The following is a 14,233-nucleotide window of genomic DNA, read 5'->3' on the forward strand; positions in this document are numbered from 1 at the left end:
TGTCTCTCGCTCTCCATGTCTTCTCACTTTCTGCCTCTCCTCTCTCTCTGTCTCTCTCCTCTCTCTGTCTTTCTTTCTCTGTCCATTTGCCTCTCTCTCTGTCTCTCCTCTCTCTTTGTCTCTATCTGGCTGCCTCTCCTCTCTGTCTCTTTTTCTCTGTTTCTCTCTCGCTGTGTGTCTCTCTTCCTACCTCTCCTCTCTCTCTGTCTATCTCTGTCTCTCTGTCTACCTCTCTCCTTCTCTCTCTCTCTCTCTGTCTATCTCTGTCTCTCTGTCTATCTCTCTCCTCTCTCTCTCTCTCTGTCTATCTCTGTCTCTCTGTCTACCTCTCTCCTTCTCTCTCTCTCTCTCTCTGTCTATCTCTGTCTCTCTGTGTTTGCCTCTCTCCCTCTGTCACTCTCTCTCTTCTCTCTCTCTGAGCCTGTTTGTCTCTCTCGCTCTCCCTTCTTTCTCTCTTGGACACATCTCTTCCTTTCTTTCATTTCCACTCCTTCATCCCCTTTCTCTCTCTTCCCCTTCTCTGCTCTCTCTCTTTTACCATCCTTCTCCACCCATCCCTCCCTCATTTTTTGCACGTCTCCTTTCTTTTATTTAACATTTTTCTGTGATAATCTTTACTTCACATTTACTCAATTACTCAAGTCTTTCAGAAACACTAATAGGCCAAAAATACTCAGATTAAAACCATAGAATCATGTATAAAACATTTCCTTTACCACACTGCTGCACTTACCATAACCACATTTCCATTTGACCATAACTCTTTGCATTTTATTCACTGGGAAATTCATATTTAATTAAATCCATTGGAAATATTGACCCAGGACCCCTGTTTTACATTTATAATAGGACCTGTGCTCAGCCTATTTAAATCCCTGTAATCCCGTAGGCTTAAACAGAGCCCCTCTTCCTCTTAACACACCGATAGCATCACTGTAATTACTCGTCTTTTACACCGACTCAAAGCCTTAAGCCGCCGTCCGCACCAAAGCACGTTTTCTAAGAGGAATTTTGCAAAGCGTTTCTGGTGGAAAACAGTGAAGCGTAATTGAAAAGCGCCCGAAAATGACTCCTGATCCGCGGCCTGAAACAGCGGTTCATCCCCCGCTCGGGTTTAATGAAATCTGGTGAGGTGGAGTGAGAATTCGCCGTGGTGCCGAACAGTCACTAAGAATTTGGTTGAACATCTGTAGCGATGGGAAATGAATTGGATTACGGTGACGCTGTACCTGATTTTTTTTCTACTGTTTTGAAATTGTGAAAAACACATCTAGGTCTTATATTACGCAATGAGATTATGAGCTTCAACGTTTTTCAGGCCACGGATCCTCAAACTGATGGAGAGCTGGAGCAGGGACCTTCTACTATATATATGACATACAATTGTGTTTTCTATTAAATTGGGCCTAGTGTCGTGTATAAACAGCTACTCTGTTATTGCACATTCAATACCACGGGAGTATTTCATCAAAGTCGCTTAACAAGTCCAGACTTATCCTGAAATCCTGAGCTGAAACCATCTCCACGTCCATCACAGAAAATTGGCTCAAAGTGGAGAAGGGAGAGGAGCCACAGCGCACGGACAAGAGTTTGATTTGGAACACAGAATTTTTCTGGTTATTCTGTTCTGAGGAGCGGGAGGAAAGACACGACTCACCCTCCTCTCCTGGTTGCTCCATGGACAGAGAGGAGGAGGCTGTGTGGAGCCTGGTTAATGTGGGCTGGGGAATGAAGTTGCCTGACCCATTCTCGATGCGCAGTAGTACATGAGGAGCTTAAGTTCCGTTGTATGTAAAAGTGAAGCTGTAACAGAACTCTTCACGTGTCCATACTGACTTGTAAAAGCCTGATCCTGTCAGATCTCAGAAGCTCAGCAGGGCCGGGTCTGGTCAGTACTTGGATGGGAGACACTGGAAAAATCAGGTGCTACAGTGGGATGTCAGTCATAAAAACTGTTGTTGTGTCCTTAGGCAAGACACTTCACCCACATTGCCTAGTATGAAAGTGATGTGTGTGTGAGTGATGGTGGTGGTTGGAGCCCCGCTTCCATCAGTCTGCCCCAGGACAACTGTGGCTACAATTTATTCATTTATTTATTTATTTATTTATTTCATAAAGCATAAAAAGACATCGACAGTGTCACAACATCAAACACACAAGAAATGAATGAAAAGGAGCAGAAAGAAGAAAAAATCTTATGTTATCTGTCCCCCTTTCCTTTTTCAAGACAAAACATCAACACCAATGTCACTACACATTCATATCAGTTCAGGCACAATTACTGATCAATTGCAAACAGTAAATCTTCACTATTATACACAACAACTTAGTTTTCTTTTTCATACAGACACACTGCATTTGATTTTATATGTTTTTTAAATGTCATCATTGTACTTGATTCTTTTATTTCTTTGTCAAGACTCTTCCATAAGTGAACTCCTTTCACAGTGACACTTCGCTCCATAACCTTGGTTCTGAATCTGGGTTTTTTAAACATGTAGTTCCTTTTAAATTGCAGTGGTTTGTTCTCATCTCAAACCGACTTTGAATATTTACAGGTAACACTCTGCACTTTGCTTTATACACGACTTTGAGGAGACTTAAGTCAACAATATCCTGCATTTTCAACACTTTCTGTTGAACAAATATTGGGTTGGAGGCTCTCTACAATGACTGTGATAATTCTTAAGGCCATTTTTTGTCAAATAAATAAAGGTTGTAGGTAAGTTTTACATGTTGAACCCCAAATTTCCACACAGTACATCAGATATGGTACAATTATAGAGTTATACAAAGTTAATAATTCTGTACTATTTAGTAGTTTACCACTACTGCGTCTGGAGTGAATGAATAATGCTCTGTAAATCTAGCCAGGCTGGTGCCACCTAGTGCCTCCCCTCAATGTCATTTCTCTCCAGAAATGTAGACAGTTCACAAAAACCCCGGAAGTGCACGTTCAGGCACCAGCCGATCAGTGAAAAGTGATATATTCAGTTTTGTCAACGATTCCCGAGATCGAAGATTTAAAGCCAGAATAAAGAGAATGTTTGGTGAATTTTATCAAGGGGAAAGATGTTATTGTCCTTCTCCCTATGGAATTTGGGAAAAGCTTAATATACCAGTTAACCCCGTTAGCGGCTCATTACATATAACAGCGACTGGTTAAATGATAAAAAGTACACGCCTACTGTTGAGTGAATGAATTCTAACACTGCACGGTCAGACAGTTTGTACATGTGTGAAGTGAAACAAAGTAAAACTGGCTGATGAGGCTAGTGTAAAGCATCTTTGAGTGTCCAAAAAAGCACTATATAAAACTGATGCATTACATGTAGCCTAGAAGAAACGATACACGATATTATAACTTATAAATTATTGTTATTAAAAAAATATGGATTAATTTGTATGATGATGATATGAACTTGAAAAACTTATATATATAAAAAAAAAAAGTATAATGTGTTGTCAATGCGGCAAATGTTTTAATTTGGTAAACCCAATGTGTTTTATTGTGAAGGAACTGGACAGGATGCAAATGTTTTTTAATCACCATTTTGACTATTCTAAAACTACTGTGTATTTGTACTAATGCTCTGTTCAATAAAAAATGTGAACACTGATGTTCCAATGAAGAAATCCACCTTTGTCATCTATTTGGAAAGTTTTCACTACATAATACCACCTTGTGATGTCATGAAGTGTCAGTTTTCAAGTTAGCATTTACCTTTTACTTTTGTTCAGTAGAGATTAGATGTCAAGTCAAAAAGCCCAGCCCCTGCACCAAGTCTTCACCTCCACTCCTGAGCCCTGTCTCCTCTCACCTCTGCTCCCTCCCCTTTTTTATGAGTTGATGAGGTTATTTTGAGTCTGGCCAGTAGATGGCAGCAAGAAAAACAATCAGGTAACCAGGTGTGTCTCTGGAATCATTTCATTAGGCCCAAGTGCAAACAAATCAAACCAAACAAAGGAACGTGAAGGAAACACAGAGACACTGGTGAGGAAATGTACCTTTAAAATTTGTTTTAAGTTTAGTTAAACTAAATAGTAAATAAATTCAATTTAAGTTTGAGAATGCCAAAATAGAGCTTAGTTGAATAACTAAATAGTTAGATTATTTATAAAATAGTAAATGTGATTTAAAGTAAATGATGTAAATTCTAAGTTAAAGTAGCTGTGTTATTTAGCAATTTAAAAAAGCAATGTATTTATTGTATCAAAATTTGTCTTTAAATAATAAAATTGACTGCATAAAAATGACTACATTTCATGTAGTCATTTACAACTGTATAAAAAGTTATATTTAGGATTAAAAATGTATTGGTAAAATGATTGGTTAAAATTGTAGCTATTTAAGTTCATGTATAAAATGTATACTAAATATTATAAATAAATACAATAAATATATACATATATAAATATTATAATACATATTGTATATAAATAATAAATATTATAATTGAAGTGTATAATTAAAATAAAAATAGATTATATAACTGGTGAAATTGTAAAATGTAAATTTAATTTCATTACACATTTGTTTACTTTAAAGGTTTTCAACCTACTACGACTCCTACTACGACTCCTACTACGACTCCTACTACGACTCCTACTACTACTACGACTCCTACTACGACTCCTGCTACGACTCCTACTACGACTCCTACTACGACTCCTACTACGACTCCTACTACGACTCCTACTACAACTCCTGCTACTACTACGACTACTACTACTACTGTGTCTCAAATGCCATCACCGCACAAGTGATTTTAATTCCTGGGGTCTAGTCAGTAATAGAAATGATCAGTTAAACTATTAAATAAAAATGATCTATTACCTTTCTTCAGAGTTTTGATTATGAAAATTTAAAAGATCATAATCTATATATTTTGATACTAAACTTGGTGATACAGTATCGTTATCGTGAGCAGATGTATCGATATATCACCAAGAGGATTTTTTTTTTTTTTTCAGCCATGTTTTTGTGATCATTTTGTTGCTTATTTCGTGGTACAGTCTAAGAAATCAAACACCAAACTACATTTCAAACTATATCACAAATTTGTTTTGGATGTAATTAAAAATATTCTTTTTCAAGTTTAATTAAGTGTGTTTCATTGTACGGTATTTTCCGGGCTATTAGACGCGCTCTTAAGCCTGCAACCACATCAAAAAACGGCCGCGCGCCACAATTCAGAACACCCCATACACGAATCCACTCTGGTGTCCCGGCACGACTTCAGTAAACTACAAAGCCGCACAACCCGCAGAACACACAAACACACACGGAGCAGACAGCGACCGCACAGCGAAAAACACCCACAGACACACTCATCACTCCACGCCGACGAGGAAAAAGCGAGTGCAATGTGCCACTTCTAGACACAACTGAACAACTGAGTCACTGCGAACACGCCGACAATCCGTTGGTCCCAGACAGCACCCTCCCTACACGCCACAACTGAACAAAGCCCAGAGTCACCGTGAACGAACAAACAAACAAAACCACTCACACATCACACTGTTGTGTTTCCTTTAAAGTCCAGTGCGGTTTATTTGAGAAAAAAGTTTGAAAATAGACTATTCAATGAGTGCGCCTTGTAATCCAGAGTGCCTAATAGTGCAGAAAATACGGTATGTAAATAATAGATTAACGTTCTAAAGTAATGTGTTCGGGCAAATAACCAGGCTTAGGTGGTGTATAAACACTTCTATGATGTAACTGATGTGCTGCTATACAGTTATTGATGTACTGCTATATTTTATTATTGTGCTATTATAATTCACTATACAATGGTCCAGAAAACAGGGACTAGATTACAGGTAAGGGATGCAGAGATAGGTTCAGTATATGTACAAGATATTCTATTTCTATCTATATGTCTGATCAGTTAACTAAATAGGGCAAGGACTTATTGATAGGGATATGCTGACTCACGACTCATCACCCTGATCAGAGCAGCAAGACGCTCCCGTAAGGAGAGTGAGATGAATCCGGGGGATCCTTGTCACAATCCAATAAGATCGTGCAACGTGTCAAAAGACCTGGCTGACTGTGCACCAACAAAGAGGCGCTAAGTTTAAACTATTTCCACTATAGTTTGTGTATAAAAGTCATTGTATAGGTGTAAAATGTTGAGTCTCTGCATGGGAATGTCAGCACAGACTCCTTGTACACCTATGACTTTCTAATGTTGGAAATTTTCAAGTGTAATTTTTTTTTTTTTTTTATCTAAGCAGAAACTAACAAACACGAGAGGAAAAGGTGGTTTTCCTCAACAAATGTAACACTGTAATATATATGTAACTAACAGTGTTAATAAATGAACATACGTGAGTTAAATGACTGTTAAATAAAGAAAACCTGCACACATACAACCTGCACATGTACCATCTGCACTCGTAAGACCTGCACAGGTATGATCTCTCAAAAGTTTTTACATGAACCATCTCCAATTTGATACACACACAGAACAGACTCACCAACAGCAGCACATCCTCTGTCTGAACACTCATATTCCACTGACTCATGTCCTTTAGTCTGAACCACATCAGCACACAAGGAGCGAGCAGTTTTTTTAGCGCTTATATTTATGCAAACGAGCCATGTGGTTTCAAGTTTTGTTTCTGTAAAATGTAAACAAATGTGGGAAAGCTGAATTCTATTATCAAAGGGGCTGATGTAGCTCGTTGTGCCCCGACTTAAAAGACGGCAACAAAGGAAGAGGAGACGACAACGATGACAGTTTTTAGCCCTTGTGTGGGTGTTTATTGTAAAACCAAGACAGTAGTGATAGTAGTGATAGTAGTGATAGTAGTGATAGTAGTAGCGTGGCAGCACATCAGGCTCTGGTGATTGGAGTGGAGTAGGAGAGACCAAGGCAGACACAGGCTTCATACTCCCACGGCGTCACGTGGGTGGAGCAGCAGACAGGCTCACCTGGAGGGAGAGAGCAGCAGGGAGGGCACAGGGCGCAGAGCCTGGGTTGTGACAGGCTCTATATAGTGCTTATGGTTTATATGTTGTAAAGTTGAGTTTATTTATGCAGATTTGTATTAAGAATCTGCTGTAGTGTAGAACTTGTACAATAGTGTTTGAAAACATTTGGTTTGTGGATTGTGGGTATTCTGCTTCCACTAACGTTTAAGAACTAGCTCTGCAGATCGCAGTTTCTCCAGTGAACTCTCAGGAACCTTCTTCCTGTTTTGGGCATTTACTGAAGAGCTGATTGTAAAACTGTACCATACAAAAAATAAATAAAAAATGCATATTACAATTATGTTTTCACATTTAAACAAACAAAGATTAAGTTAGAGCAACATAAAACAATGTACAGCAGCTTAATAATCTAATTCAACAATAACAATAACATTAGTTGGACTTCAAGAAAACATCTATAAAACAAGCAATTAGCATCTTGCTAACATCAATGGAAATTTCCATAGACATGCTAACGCTATTAGCGTCTTATATTTTAGCAGGAATTTCAAACTATAAAACAACTTAAAGTGCCCCACTGAGTGAGTTAACGTGTTACAACATTACAGCTACTTAAACACAGATATTGTCATGGAGCCAAAAGACAAGCAAACACTGACAAGAACAGCTGAAAAAAACACTGACAAGAACAGCTGAAAAGTCTAGAACTATATGGCGGCTAAGGTAGCTCAGAGTGGACAAAATAGATAAACTCAAAACAGAAATATTCTTTATCCACTGGGGCAGAACAGTGGGATACCTCATGACTCCTTACAGCTGGTGAGGAAGCTCTGCCAAAGGAGCTCATGGTTGTTTGTATTTTTTCCTGGTTAATTAAATATATCATTTTTGCTCTTGCACATTTGTAAAATTATGTCAAGAAACTGGGATACTACATTTGATCATGTACACAGGGATGTAAGTATCTCAGTTTCTCAGCGCGCATGTATACGTAATATCCCAAATACTGCCATAACCTGGTTACTGATGTGCATGTAAACGCACTCATTGTTAGACTTTTTAAAATCATCACTCAGGTTGTTCCACTTACTAACTCCTCTAACAGAAATACAATCACTTATCTTCATTTTGTTTTGAGATTTTTGAGACTACGGTGGTACTCAGGTCAACAAGATAAAAAAAACTTGCAACATTTATCTTAACAAAAAAAGGATTTGTTGGTGCGTAGTAATTTGAATGATTAATAATCCTGATAACCTTCTTTTGGAGTAGAAACATTTTATTAATATTTGATTTACAAGTATTCATAAGTACCCCGCATATAGTAGCCCCATTTCTATGTGGCTTCCATAGGTTTTGTGCACCGTAAAAAGCCAGGCATCCTTCAAACCCTATGACCCCGACCGCTCCATCCCCCATAACCTCATAACCTCACACCCTACACCACACAATTGAGTACAGTTCAATAGGAGCTGTCCAGGATGTACACAGATTGAATGACCTCAAAGTGTGAAAGAACATCACTCACAGACACGCTCCACGCTGCTCTAAACTACATTACCCACAATCCCGTGCTCCGTCACTGTCATCCCCCTCCGCTGCTCACGATGGTGCCTGTCCAGAGCGGATGGATGGGCCGAGTAGTAGATGGTTTTGTACTTTAAAATGATTACTTCCCGTGTTCCTGTGTGTCAGATGCCCTCCCATCGCCCCGGCTGACAGCAACATTTAACAGAAGGGTTTTTCCACACACTTAAGCTGGGTGTATACTGTGGGATCTTTGACCCTTTTTGAGCAGATTTTTCATTTGTGCGACTGTTTTGGGGATCGGGCCCAGTTTTGGCTTCATCATGTGTCGTGCTTCGTGTAGTAAACATGGGGTGAAGAAAACCAATTAATACCTCATGACCAGCTCCCGATCGGCATTCGTAGGTTGCAAGAATATCAAACCTATTTGAAATCCAGCCGCCTTTCGTTTCGTTCGTTCCTTTTCGTTGCCAGACTAGCAAAGTAGAAATGTAGTTAATCCATTGCTGTTGTTGGTTTGTGCGTGATAGAAAGAGACAGAGGAGTGAGAGCAATTTTGTGTAATATATTGGCTCCAATAATTCAGATATCACTACACTACCAAGCTAGAATTAACCTGCACTGTGTGGATATGAGTGAATGAAACCAATAAGCAGTACTTGCTAGTAGCAAATAAACAACATAAAGAATATGTTAATTGTATTTTTCAATGAATGAGATGAAAACCCACATGACATCACAGCACACGCAGTACAGGAAACTTTTGAAACCCAAACACAAAAACCTCTGATCTCCAAACAGAAGGTCCATGTCACACACAGGCAAACCGAGTCCAAACTCAGAGTAAGTTCATAACCAGAATGTTGGAATAATTAAATAAATATATAAATTATACATTTTATATATATGAAAATGAAATGCCACAGATAATAATCGTACTCATTTTTTAGAGCAGCCCTGAATTCTAGTCTAGACCTCGTGATAATTGAGTGTGAAATCAAAATCTGACCTAAACAACACTGATAACAACTTTTGTATCATCACTTTGTCCCTGTCTGCTTCCTGTGCTGTTTTTCTTACAGCTTGCTAGAGTCAGAGGACACAGGCCCAGTGAAAGAGGGAGATGAGGATCAGTCCACTCTGGAAACTGAATCAGATGTCTTTACTTCTTCAGACACAGCCAGTCCGGTTTCACTGAGGCAGGAAGAAGAAAAGGCCTCTAACAGTTCACCAGTCATACCGTCCACAGATCAGCCTGTCAAAAGACCCAGAGTGCAGAAAGTGAAGCCAAAATCAGCAAAACACAGCACTGAGATGGCCAAACTGTCCTTGCTTCAGCAGGTCCAGAACACACTTTCAGGATCTAATGCAGATTCCGAGGAGGTATTTGGCCAACAAGTAGCCTCAGAGTTGAGAAACATTAAGGACAGAGCTCTACAGCTGAGGCTCAGAAGAAACATATTGAACATTATTTATGACACACAGGAGGCAGAGCAGCCGACCTTTCTCATTTTGCAGGTCCACATCCTACACCAGGTCCACATCCTAGGCCTTACACAACTACACCCTTGGATCCCATGCATCCTTATCAGGCCCAGCCACCCTCCCAAGACTACCAGGCCCCATCAACCCAGCCAATGTCCTTTCTGAAAATGATCAACTCTGAGTAGCTGAGTATCTTAAAACCAAAATGTCCAACATCAGTATTTGGTTGGCTATTTTTCAGTTAACTTGTTCCTGCTGTTTTGTGTAATTTTGTGTGACACAATGTGTATGTTCAAGTGACTTTGCCACTTACCTCAATGCTGCAAGGTGGAACAGAACTGTTAGAACATTCTGTCAATAGAAATATGTTTTTTTTTTTTTTCACAAAACAACTGGTTGTGATGTCCCACAGAGGTAGATTTATTTTTGTTAGTAATTTCAAATGGAGTTATTTGTGTCATTTATTACCCACTTTAGTTTTTATTAGGGTTGGGCAAAAATAATAAATCTTAATCATGATTAATCGCATGAGTTCTTGTGATTAATCGCGATTAATCGGATGTTATATGGAAAACCCAATAATGAATTCAAAAGTAGTGTATAGTGCACTTTTATTGGAAGTGTAAATGAAAGTACATTTACTGTGCAAACAGCATTTCTTCAAACAGGAGGGCACTAGTTTGTAAACTTTGGAAAATCTCACTCAAAAAAAGAACCACTTTCAGTGCAATTTGTCAATTTAACTTAATGAACTGAATTCAAAAGTAAAGTGCATGTGATCAGTATTTAAAAAAAAAAAAAAAGTACAACAACAGGAGGAGTAAAATAAATATTTAGTGTAAATTTCAAATGAAATGTACTGCCACTGTCAGGACATTAATGTTATTCTGTTTTGATATAAAAATGAGAATCAATGAGAAGTCAAAAACAGTAACAGTAAGACAGAAACACTGTCAGTGCAGTCAATTTATAGAACTTTTTTTTTTTCTTTTTTAATCCTCTGTATGAAGCTAAACCATACTAGATTATTCACATTTTCAGATGACAAAGAAGCTCTCTTCTTCTGTACAATATGACCAGCAAGAGAAAACAACCTTTCACAGGGTACGGATGCTGAAGGTGTACCTGAGTATGTCTGTGCATAGGGGGCTGGTGTGTGTGTGCGTGCGTGTGCGCGTGTGTGTGTGTGTGTGTGTGTGTGTGTGCGCATGTTTAGACCACCACTTTAATGGACAGGAATCTGAATTTATGGTGGGCTCTGCTCTGTATTGACGCACACTGCTCTCACTTGAGTCGTCTTCCTGTTCATAATCTGACTCAGATGAATCAGTCAATAGGGTTAACTTTTTCTCTGGTGGCCATGATGTATTTTCTTTCACAGGTTCTTCTGCAACAGCCATCTGTTCCTTAAGTAAGTTGGTGACCAAGGCCCACACCTCACTCCTCTCAGCTCTGGGTACACACTCGAGGTCCTTCAATCTAGGGTCCAGTGCAGTTGCAATCTTCAGATATGGAATGCTGGCATTTTCCTTGCATGTCTCCAGGTCTTTTCTGAATGTAGACTTGAACTGCATCACATATACAGGGTCCTCATCTGAGTTCTCCATCACATTCATCCAGGCAGAGCCACAGAGCATGAGACATACTTTTCTCCTCCCAAAAGTTCTGTCACATACCTGCAACACAAAATAAACTCAAAACTAAGCATTTATTTATACACACAACTTGTACACAAATATCCTCTAATTCATGTGCATTTACATATTTCTTTACACACACCAACTCACACACACACACACACACACACGCACACACACAATGTAAGACATACCTGCCAGGCTCAAGTAGCATTTCCAACCTATGCAGTTTGTCCATTTCGGCTGTAGTTAGCATGGCAGTCTGTGTGTGTATACAGTCCCTGACAAAAGTCTTGTCGCTTATCCATTTTGTAGAAACAAAAGCTTATAACCTGACTTTAAATTAATCGATTGGTTTTAAAAATGTCTCATATGAAGCTAAAACCCTCCCAAATTATGCTCAATAAACTAAAATAAATTTGCGTCACTGAAGAAAGATTGATCATTTAATGAACACAGAAAGGTCAGATTTTGGCAAGACAAAAGTCTTGTGGCCTTGTCATATGATGCACCCAATCCTAGATTACAGCCTCACCTGTGATCAGTTACTGATCAATCAATTAGTGGGTGTGTATAAAAAGAACCCCAGCACACCAGACCTTCACATCAACTGCAACTTGACCTCTGACAACATGCCTAAGATCCACCCTGAGACCAAAGTGTTAATTATCAAGAGGCTGAAGACCAGATCCACTGCTGAGGTGGTGACACCTTCAATGTGTCTCAGCGTCAAGTACAAAGAATAAGAAAAAGATCTGAAATGACTGGAGATGTTTTTGACAAGCCCAGGTCCAGCAGACCCCGCAAGACAACTGCTCGGGAGGACCGTTTGTTGATTCAAAAATCCAAGGCCCCTTTTCCACTGCAGCAGACTCCACCAGGCCTGGTCACCTCAAGTCCCTGTGTCAACCTGAACAGTTTGTAGAATTCTGTCTCGAAATGGCCTCCATGGTCGAATCAGTGCACAGAAACCAGCACTAAACAAAAGGCAATTAAAAAACTGTGTGGCATTTGCCAAGGCCCACAGCCTGCTAAAAGGATGGACACTGGAAAAGTGGCAGAAGGTGGATTTCTCAGATGAATCCTCGGTTGAATTACATCACAGCCGCCACAAATATTGCAGGAGACCTACTGGAGCCGCATGGATCCAAGATTCACCCAGAAAACAGTTAAGTTTGGTGGCGGAAAAATCATGGTCTGGGGTTCCATCCAGTCTGGGGGTGTGCGAGACATTTGCAGGGTGGAAGGTAAATATCAATAGTCTAAAATATCAAGAAGTATTAGCTCCTCTTACATTCCCAACCATAAAAGGGGTCAAACTTTGCAGCAGGATGGTGCTCCATCGCATACTTCTATCTCTACATCAAAGTTTCTCAAGGTGAAGAAGATCAAGGTGCTCCAGGACTGGCCAGCCCAGTCACCAGACATGAACATCATTGAGCATGTCTGGGGTAGAATGAAAGAGGAAGCATGGAAGGCAAAACCAAAGAATCTTGATGAACTCTGGGAGGCATGTAAGACGCTTTCTTTGCTATTCCTGATGACTTCATCAACAAATTGTATGAATCATTGTTGAACCGCATGGATGCGTCCTTCAAGCTCATGGAAGTCATACAAGATATTAAATATGGATCTCACAGCACCACTACTTAATTCACTGACGTTATGCAACATATTTTTGTATTTGAAGTAAATTATTTGTTAAATTTTCTGTAAGCGACAAAACTTTTGTCTTGCCAAAATCTGACCTTTCTGTGTTCATTAAATGATCAATCTTTCTTCAGTGAAGAACATTTATTTTAGTATATTGAGCATAATTTGGGAGGGTTTTAGCTTTCATATGAGACATTTCTAAAACCAATCGATTAATTTAAAGTCAGGTTATAAGCTTTTGTTTCTACAAAATGGATAAGTGACAAGACTTTTGTCAGGGACTGTAGAGAGGACATCTCTCAGTGGCTGTTTGTTTCTGCAGATGCTTTGTATCATGGCCAGAGTGAAATTCCATCTGGTTGGAACATCTTGCACAAGGGATTCCTTCTTTTGTCCACGTTCAATTTGTTTCTAATTCTGCAGCATTTGCAGGACTGTGTTTAAAGTGCCCTACAACGTTTCTGCACTTGGCCAGGACATTGTCAAATGGACTGTTCTGCAGTGACACTGTGATGGAACGCTGGAGACTGTGCGTGAATCATGGGATATGTTCAAAGGGCAGATGTCTCGCAGCAGTGATCATGTTTCTTGCACTATCTGTGGTAAAAGAAGCAACTTTATTTGACACATTCCACTGCTGTGAAACTTGAATAAAGTGTTCGGCGCACGTTTCGGCACAATGTCTCTCCGATGTTTTCATTATTGTTAAAGCATGTGACTGCAGCTCCCACTGTTCATTAATATAATGCACTGTAACGCTGAGGTAATTGTGGTTACCCAGTGATGTCCAGTAGTCCCCCAGTTGCTTTTGCAGTCTTCTCCTTCTCATACAACTCGTGGTGCCTCTTGAGGGAAGCTCTTACCCACCGTCATTTGTCGCGATTCTGAGAACGTTTCTCAGACCAGCAACTTCCACAACACTAATGGGCCTGCAGGCTGTAGCTATCCACTTTGATATTGCATCTGTTATCTATTTTTCTACCACTCAGTG

This window comes from Boleophthalmus pectinirostris, unplaced genomic scaffold (assembly GCF_026225935.1).
Source record: "Boleophthalmus pectinirostris isolate CB_2022bp ecotype Guang Dong unplaced genomic scaffold, ASM2622593v1 HiC_scaffold_21, whole genome shotgun sequence".
NCBI lineage: Eukaryota > Metazoa > Chordata > Actinopteri > Gobiiformes > Gobiidae > Boleophthalmus > Boleophthalmus pectinirostris.